This window comes from Elephantulus edwardii, unplaced genomic scaffold (assembly GCF_000299155.1).
Source record: "Elephantulus edwardii isolate Elephantulus edwardi_28Jun2011 unplaced genomic scaffold, EleEdw1.0 scaffold00072, whole genome shotgun sequence".
NCBI lineage: Eukaryota > Metazoa > Chordata > Mammalia > Macroscelidea > Macroscelididae > Elephantulus > Elephantulus edwardii.
This window is the reverse complement of record NW_006399822.1, coordinates 12,646,157-12,655,240: the sequence shown is the minus strand read 5'-3', so window position 1 is coordinate 12,655,240 and position 9,084 is coordinate 12,646,157.

Genomic DNA, 9,084 nt, shown 5'->3' with positions numbered 1-9,084 from the left:
CATGATGCTGGCGGGATCTCGCTCCTGGAAGATAGTGATAACTTTCCCATTGATGACCAGCTTCCCATTCTCAGCCTTGACAGTGCCATTGAACTTGCCATGGGTGGAATCATATTGGAACATATAGACCATGTAGTTGAGGTCAATGAAGGGATCATTAATGGCGACAATAGCCACTTTGTTAGAGTGAAAAGCAGCCCTGGTGACCAGGCTCCCAATATGGCCAAATCCGTTTACTCCGACCTTCACCATCGTGTCTCAGGGATGCGGCTGAGGCTGCACAAGAAGAGAGGGCAATCTGGATCGACGAGGAGCAGAAAGCCGAATTCAGGCTAATTTAATAATCAATAATGGAACACTATAAATTCTTTGGATACTTCAGGGACTGTTGCGCATTTCATGTCTTAAGAGACTGAGTCTTGGGTCTCAGTTTCTTTGCCTATGTACTCCTCTCTGCTTGCATTAGAATGGGTCAGACAATTATTTAAAACAAGCTTCCTGAAAGCTGTTCAAAAGAAAACATAGTAAAGAACATGAAGTAATGTGGATTTTGTTGCTGTTGCTTTTAGGTACTATCGAGTCAAATATGACTCCTAGTGATCCTATGAGAAACAAATTTGACTCTTGCCTTATCCTGTGCCATTCTCATAATCTCTAATATACTTAAGCCCATTGTCACAGTCACTGAAACAATCTACCTCATAGTCTTCCTCTTTTTCTCTGATCCTTAACATTTTCCAGCATGAGATCTTTTTCCAAGGACTAGCCCCTCCTGACGTATCCAAAGTATGTGAGATGCCATTCTTGCTTTTAAGGAGCACTCTGGAAGTACTTTTGCTAAGACAGACTTGTTTGATCTTTAAGCAGTGCAAGGGATAGTTAGTATTCTTCACCAACACTATAACTCAAAAGCATCAGTTCTTCCTCTATCATCTTTATTCATTGTACAACTTTCAGATTTATAGCATAGGAGGCCATTAAAAATAGCAATGAAACAGAGTTGACAGTAGGGGCTGAAAGATTACGGAAAAATGAAAAGGGAGAATGTTGAATCAGATGTTGTTTCATGTGCCTAGAGAAAAACAGGCATATACTTTATTATGAAACAGAATTGAGGCTAGTTTTCGGGTATCAGTAGGAAAACAAACAGGTTCATCATGGAGAGGGCTAATCCAGACTGCTCCTGGAGGCAAAGATTCTGAAGCTCTGCCTGATATACTTTGGGCATGTTGCAAGGAGGCACTAGTCCTTGGTGAGGGACATCATACTTGGAAGGGTGGAGGGACAGTGCAAGAGAGAAAGATTCTGGATAAGATAGATTAACTCAGTGATTGGGGTAATAGGGATAGGTGTGTCAGAGACAATGAGGTTTGTTCAAGATATAGCAGGGTTCTCAGCTGTTGCACAAAGGGTTGCTATGAGTCACAAGTGACTTGGCAACATATAACAAGGACAATAACAACAATACAGCCAAATGCCTTTGCTTAGTCAATGAAGCAGAGATAGACATTCCTCTGCTTTCAGCTAAGATCCATCTGACATTGGCAATAATGTCTCTAGTGCCAAGGCCTCTTCTAAACCCAGCATTCTAAACCCAGTATTTTTGGTACTTCTCTGTTGTGAATGATGCGATAATATCCATAAGTATGAAAGGAAGTCCAGTGAATACCACTATCATTCAAATATACGCACCAACAATCAGGGCCAAAGAGGAGGAAATTGATGATTTCTACCAACTTTCTTCTATCTTCCCCCCCACACACTAACTTTTGCAGTCAGAAATCAATTGAACATGCAATCAGGATGCATTCATACTAATGGACGACTGGAATGCAAAGTTAAGAAGAAGGATCAGTAGTTGGAAAGCACGGACTTGGTGACAGAAATGAAGCTGGAGATAGAATGGAATGATAGAATTTTGTACAATCAATGATTTAGTCATTGACTCTGGAGAACATTATGCTGAGTGAAATATCCCAGTCACAAAAGGACAAATATTACATGATGCCACTGTTGTAGAATGGGACTGTCCTTGGGGTTGGGGAGAGACTGAGTAAGATGGGTTCAATAATGTATACTGCACTGAAACAGAGGAGGGAGAAAACTGTCTAAAAGAGATATATAACTAGGTATTTCTGTCATCACAGGAGTCTAGAGCGAGGGCTACATGGTGGAGGGGACCTGGGGGAGGGTTTGTAAAACAATGAAAGAATCTTTTCTTTTACTTTTCCATAATTTTTGACTCATGTACTTATAACTTGTTAGTCAAATTTGTGTCTTCTAGGTTGCAACACCCCCATGATACATCTTCAAGGATATGAACATGTACGGCCAAGCACAATCAATAAGAGGGCATCTAAATTCTAAAATCAATCTCCATAATAGTCTATGTGTTTCCTACTGCCAAAGGGGCCCTTTAGAGTAGTGAGAGAAGATCTTCACCCTGAAACCCACAGCGTCCCTTTTCAGCAGGAAGTAGCTAAGAGAATACGCCATCCCCTTTTCCTTATGACTCAGGGTGAAGTCTCTCTCAGGGAGGAGTGATAGGGAATGGCAAAGGACACACTGACAAAGAAGATTAATCAGAACTGGCTTTGATAAGCACTGTGGCATTTGGACAAGAACAAACTGGGAGGAGGGTAGAGAGAATAGTGCAACAATGAATGAATGGAAACCCAAAATCTCTGTAAATGTTTATGAAAATTAATAAAATATAATTATAGAAAAAAATACTGATTCCTGGGTAGTCCATGCATATAATCACAGTTTATGATATTTTTTAAAAAAAGTATTTGCCATTAAATAATTCATGTACAATAAAAAATTACCTTCTATATGAAATAGAAATAAATGTGTCTGTTTGCCATTTTAATATCTTCCTGTGTGAAAATTCTTTCCATGTCTCTTGCCCATTTTGTAATTGGGTTATCCATCTTTTTCTTGTGGAGTCCCAAGTGTATTCTGTAAACTTTCTTTATGAGACTCTTGCCTAAGATGGTATTACCAAATGTTTGTTCTCAATTGGTACATTTTCTTTTCACCCTGTTGGGAAATCAGTGCCCAAAATCACTGGCAATAAGAGAGATGCAAATCAAAACCACAATGAGATTACATTTCACCCCAGTAGCAGTGGCAAAGTTTAACAGGGTAGTAAGTAATAAATGTTGGAGAGGATGTGGTGAGATAGGAACTTTTATAATTTGCTGATGAGATTTAAAAATGGTACAAACATTCCGAAAGGCAGTTTAGCACTTCCTCAAAAAGTTGAACACAGAAAATTCCATATGTCCCAGATATTTCACTGCTTGGACTATACCCTCAGAAAAAGATAACTGAGGCACAAACAGACTTGTCCACCAATGTTCATAGCAGCAATATTCACTATCGTAAGAACATGGAAACAGCCCGGATTTTCAACTACAATTGAATTAAGAAATTATGGTACATTCACACAATGGAATACTATGCAGAAGCAATGATTTTGTAAATTATTACCTAACTTGGGAGGGACTGGAGAGTGCTGAGTGAACTAACTCAGTCCCACAAGGTCAAATATAATATAAAACCATTATTATAGAATGAGGACCCAAGGGACAGGGTTGGAAACAGATGAATGAAGATGTATGGGGGGGGGGTGAATTAATCATGGGGTTGTATAATTTGATGGGTGTGGGGTGAGGGAAGTAGGAAGAATCTGGTCTGGAAAACAATGCATTTGAATTTTGTAAATAAACTGGTGTTAAAAAAAGGAGAAACACAAATAAAATACAGACTAAACACATGGATTTCACCTGTTGTTATGCACAGGAATCATATAGATAAGACCTGCTGAAAGAATCAATGGAGAAGAACCTACCATTTCAGCTGTGAAAACTAGGCAAGGTGCTGATTATGGAACAGACCATGAACTACTAAAATGTAAGTTCAACCTAAAGCTAAAGAAGATAAAATCATATCCACGGAAGCCAAAATTTGACCTTGAGTCTATCCCACCTGAATATCACAACCATCTCAGGAACAGGCTTGAGGCCTTGAACACTAAAACCAGATTAGTTGTGGGAGGATATCAAGAATATCATCCAGGAAGTATGCAAAAGGTCATTGCAAGGAAAAAGGAGGAAGATAAAACTGAGATGGAAGTTAAAACTGAGATGGAAGTTAGAAGAAACTGAATATTGCACTAGACACTGACTAATTAGCCAAAGCAAAGGGAAGGCTTCAACAAGTTAAGGAGCTGAATAGAAGATTTCAAAGGACACCTCAAGAAGAAAAATCAAAGTGTTATAATGGAATGTGCAAAGAGCTGGAGTCGGAAAAATCAAAAAAGTCGAACTTGCTTGGTATTGTTTTTGTTTGTTTGCTTACAAGGTGCGTTTGCATTGTGTTTCACACTATCCTTCATTCACATTATGTTTTTTATATAATCATTCTCATGCATTATGTTCTAAAAATTAATCACCATTGAATCCGGCTGGAGGGTTGGGCGGTGGGTCCCTCTGGGGTGTGGCTGCCCCGCAATCCGCCCCTTCCCTCCTCCAGAGCGACTCTAGGGCCGGTTCTAGGGCCAGTGGTCTCTGTTGGCCTCTCCTTCTGCACTCAGGGCACCCGACGCCTGCTCCTCCACCATCATCCGGCGCCATGGCCAACAGTGAATGCCATCTTCATCGCCATCCAGCCTGTCAGCGTGCAGATGGCCAGAGGCTCATTATCAAGAACTTTGAGGAGAAAGGATTCCCCTTGTGGCAATGAAGCTCCTTCAGGCCTCTGAGGAACACCTGAAGCAGCACTGCTTTGTCTTGAAAGACCTATTCTTTTGGGAGCTGGTGAAGTACACGAACTCAGAACCAATGATCTAGGAGGGTATGAATGTGTTGAAGATCAGGCGAGCGATGCAAATTCCAAGCCAGGCACCATTCGCTGGGACTTCTATATTCAAGTTGGCAGGATCATCATCTATGGCAGTGATTCAGTGGTATAAGTCAGAGGAATTGGTTTGTGGCCATTACTGGATCTATGACTAAGAGGTGGACAACGGCAACACCCTCCTAGTTTGAGACTGCTCCATGTGCTCCTGTACACAGATCTTCATTCCGGGCTTGGAAACAGGAGGATTGAAGAGACTTTCCTAAAGTACATTTACCAATAAAGCCTTTAGAAACTGATTGGGGGGAGGCAGGAGAGTGGGGGGGGGCGCATAGAATTAATGATCATTGAACCTTGCCCATCATTACCCTGTCTTTTCGCCTGTCTTTCCCCACTTCCCTCCACCCACCAAATTGTGCAGCCCTGTGGTTTCGCCATTACCTATCCTCACCTCTCTGCTCCCCGCTCCCTCTTCTTGAATTCCCATACATGTGTTATTAGTTATCCTTCTATTTTTACAACAATGGTCGTATGCAGTATTTGTCCTTATGAGATTGTGTTCATTCACTCAGCATAATGCTCTCCAACTATTTTTCAAAATAGTTGCTCCTGAGTGCTGCAAAGTATTCCATTGTGTGAATGTATCACAATTTCTCAATCCATTCCGTGGTGGTTGGACATTTGGGCTGTTTCCATATTCTTGCAATTGTGAAGAATGCTACTATGAACATAAAAAAACTCTGTCTCAGTTCTAATTTCCTAGTAGTAGAATAGCTGAGTCATATGGAGGCATTTCTTAAGCTGAAGGAATTGAAGAACAAATTCAAGCCTCGAGCTGCAATACTTAAGGATGCTATGAAGAGAATATTTAATGATTCAGGAAACATTAAAAGAAATTGGAAAGAGTGCAGAGTCACTGTACCAAACGAATTATCTGACCAGATTGTCATAGCGTCTATGACCGTTATTGTATTCCCAGGGGAATATTTTACTTGCCTTTAAAAAAATTAAATAAATTACTGCTTTTGACAAGGAGTTCATGACTTCCTAATTGACCAGAATTTCTTTTATTAATAAAAATAAGCTTAACAACTGAATTAATATCTCAGAAATTAATAATGACTTTAGTTCCCTAGCAACAGCTGATCAGTATAGTGCTCCCATGGTGTTATTAATATCTAGGAATAGCTTTAAAAATATTACTTTAACTAGGTTCTGTTAAAATAGGTAAAAATTTCACATCTGGGGTTGGAAGACTGTTGCAAATGTTCATACTAAATAATAACTTTTGTAAATACATCTCCATTCCAAATTTCCTGAACTTCAGGCAAGGGGGAGATGCCAGCCTACCTGTTACCAGACAACAAAGGATTGGTTAGAGAAAGAATTCTCTTGCTTTTATTAGAGAAAGAATTCACCAGGAAGCTCATACTGAATTAACAAAAGAAAAGTGACTTTTAAATCGGAGGGTCATTCCTCTGTAGGACTGTTATGGAGGCATTAGGCACTTCATGAGTGACTGGGGTGTTTTGAATTATGTAGAGGGTGAAATGGGCAAGAGATTAGGTGGCCAATCAGATAGCAGAACTCAGCCAATTTCCTTTAGAACTTTAGCAGTATGTCTCTTTTATTCCTTCTGATGCTGCATGCACTGTTGGTTCTTCAAGATAGAGTCAGTGCTGAGGATTCTGGGATTCATTCCATCCTTTATAATGGGATGGTTCATTAATATCATATGCAAGTAAAATCTTGCTGACTGTTATCTAAAAACTGCCAGAACAGTATATTGACAGAGAACTGTTTGGAGTATAAGATGGATTTAGAAGTAAACATGCTCCAAAGATATACTGATATCAGAAGAAGAAGCTTAACTGAAAGCAGATAATACCAGCAGAATGTCTATTTGTATTTTCTTGAATATGCCTAACAAATTATGGGTAACATTGAGATGAATGGGAATCCCAGAACAGTGCTCATGCAAATCCTATACCTAGACCAAGAAGCTATTGTTCAAAAAGAGTAAGGGAACACTGCATGGTTGAAAATTAGCAAAAGTATACACAACCCTGCTTGCTGAAACTTAGGAGGACCAGAAGTGTTTGCCGCAGAGGATCAAGGACTGCAGCCTTCAATATGGATTGAGGTTCAATATCAAGAAAACAAAGATTCTCACTACTGGACCAATTAGAAGCATCAGCATAGATGGTGAAGAAACTGAGATTGTTAACAACTTTAGTCTGCTTGGTTCCACAGTCAACACTCTTGGCATCAGCATCCAGGAAATTAAAGGACATATTGCGATGGGAAAGTCTGCTGTTAGGGACCACTCCAAAGTACTGAAGAGCAATGGTGTCTCTCTGGAGACTAAGGTGCGTCTGATACAGGCTACGATTTTTGCAATCACTTGCTATGCATCAGGGAGTTGGACAATGACTAGGGAGGATAGAAGGATAATTGATGCTTTTAGCTGCGGTGCTGGAGAAGAGTATTGGGTGTACCATGGACTGCTAAGAAAACAAACAGATTCATCCTAGAGAGGGTTAAACCGGGCTGCTCCTTGGAGGCAAGGATTCTGGGGCTTCATCTGACATATTTTGGACATGTTGTAAGGAGGGACCCGTCCTTGGAGAGGAACATCATGTTTGGGAGGATAGAGGGAGAGCACAGGAGGGGAAGGTCCTCTATGAGGTGAATTGAATCCGTGACTGGGGTAATTGGGATGGGAGTGTCAGAGGCAGTGCAATTGACACAGGACAGAGTAGAGTTTAGGGCTATTATACATAGGGTCGCTATGAGTCTCAAGCGACTCAGCGGCACATAACAACAACAACATACATTAACTATGCATCCTTTCTTTATATCTATTCAGTCTGTATGGTGAGCAAATAATTCAAGAAGTTGGATGTTATGAAGAAGAATGTAGTATCAATACTGAAGAAAGACTTATCAGTAACCTATGTTATACACATGACACAATCTCGCTTGCTGAAAGTGAGGAGGGCTTGAAATGTTTGCGGCAGAAGATTAAAGATTACAACCTTAAATATGGATTATATTTCAACACAAGAAAACAAAAATCTTCACTACTGGATTGATAGGCAACATCATGATAGATGGAAAAAAGTTTAAAGTTGTCAATGATTTCAGCCTACCTGGATTCACAATCACCACTCTTGATACCAGCAGTCAAAACCAACAGACAAAAATTTCTGCAAAGTACTAAGAAGCAATGATGTCAGTAAATACTAAGATGCAACTTATTCAAGCCATGGTCTTTTCAATAACTTTATTCATTCTGTAGTCTTTACATTTACTTGCAATTACATCCAAGAGTTAGACAAGGAATAAGGATGGCAGGAAAAGAATTGATGCCTTTGAATTTTGGTGTTGGAGAAGATTACTAAATATTTTATGGACTGTCAAAAAACATACAGGTCTGCCTTGAATGAAGTTTAACTAGGGTGCACCTTAGAGACATGGATGTTGAAACTTCATTTCAGTTGTTCTTACGAGGAGATCTTTCTTGGAAAAGGACATCATGCTTGAAAGGATGGAGGGAAGATAAAAGAGAGGAAGATCCTCAATGAGATCGATTGACACAGTAACTGTAGCAATGAGCTTCAGAGATGATGAGGATGACATAGGATAGGGTAGAGTCCAGCTCTGTTGTTCACAGAGTCACTATTAGTCATACTTGTGTTGATGGCATCTAACAACAGCAAGAATATGCAAACACTATGTAGCGAGTATTCCTCTTTCTGGTAGATAGTTTTACTTTCAGCTTGGAGAGGTCCACTCTTTGTCATAAGTGTTGTCTCTCTGTATGCTCCAGAAACAGATATGAATGGATTCTGGAAGTTAATCAATAAAGAACAAAATATTATTTCAAGAGAAATTAAGCAACCACCTGATATTAACTTTAAGATAATTACAGAACATGAGGAAAGAATAGAAGCGTAGTTCCTAGAATGAATTTTATAGGTTTATATAAAGATATATAGCAATGCAACCCCAGGGTAGTGACTATATCCCTATTACACCTACAAACAGAATCTACTTCAATTCCTTATTTGGAAGCAGGAGTGGCATCCACTTCCTAAGCAATATGCCTCCGGAAACTCTATGAACTTTGATAAAGGTCGATAGTTATAGAAAGGCTTCAGGCCTTTTGTTCCTAGGGTCTCTATGAGTCTTGCTTTATTTGAATGCAATCAACAACAA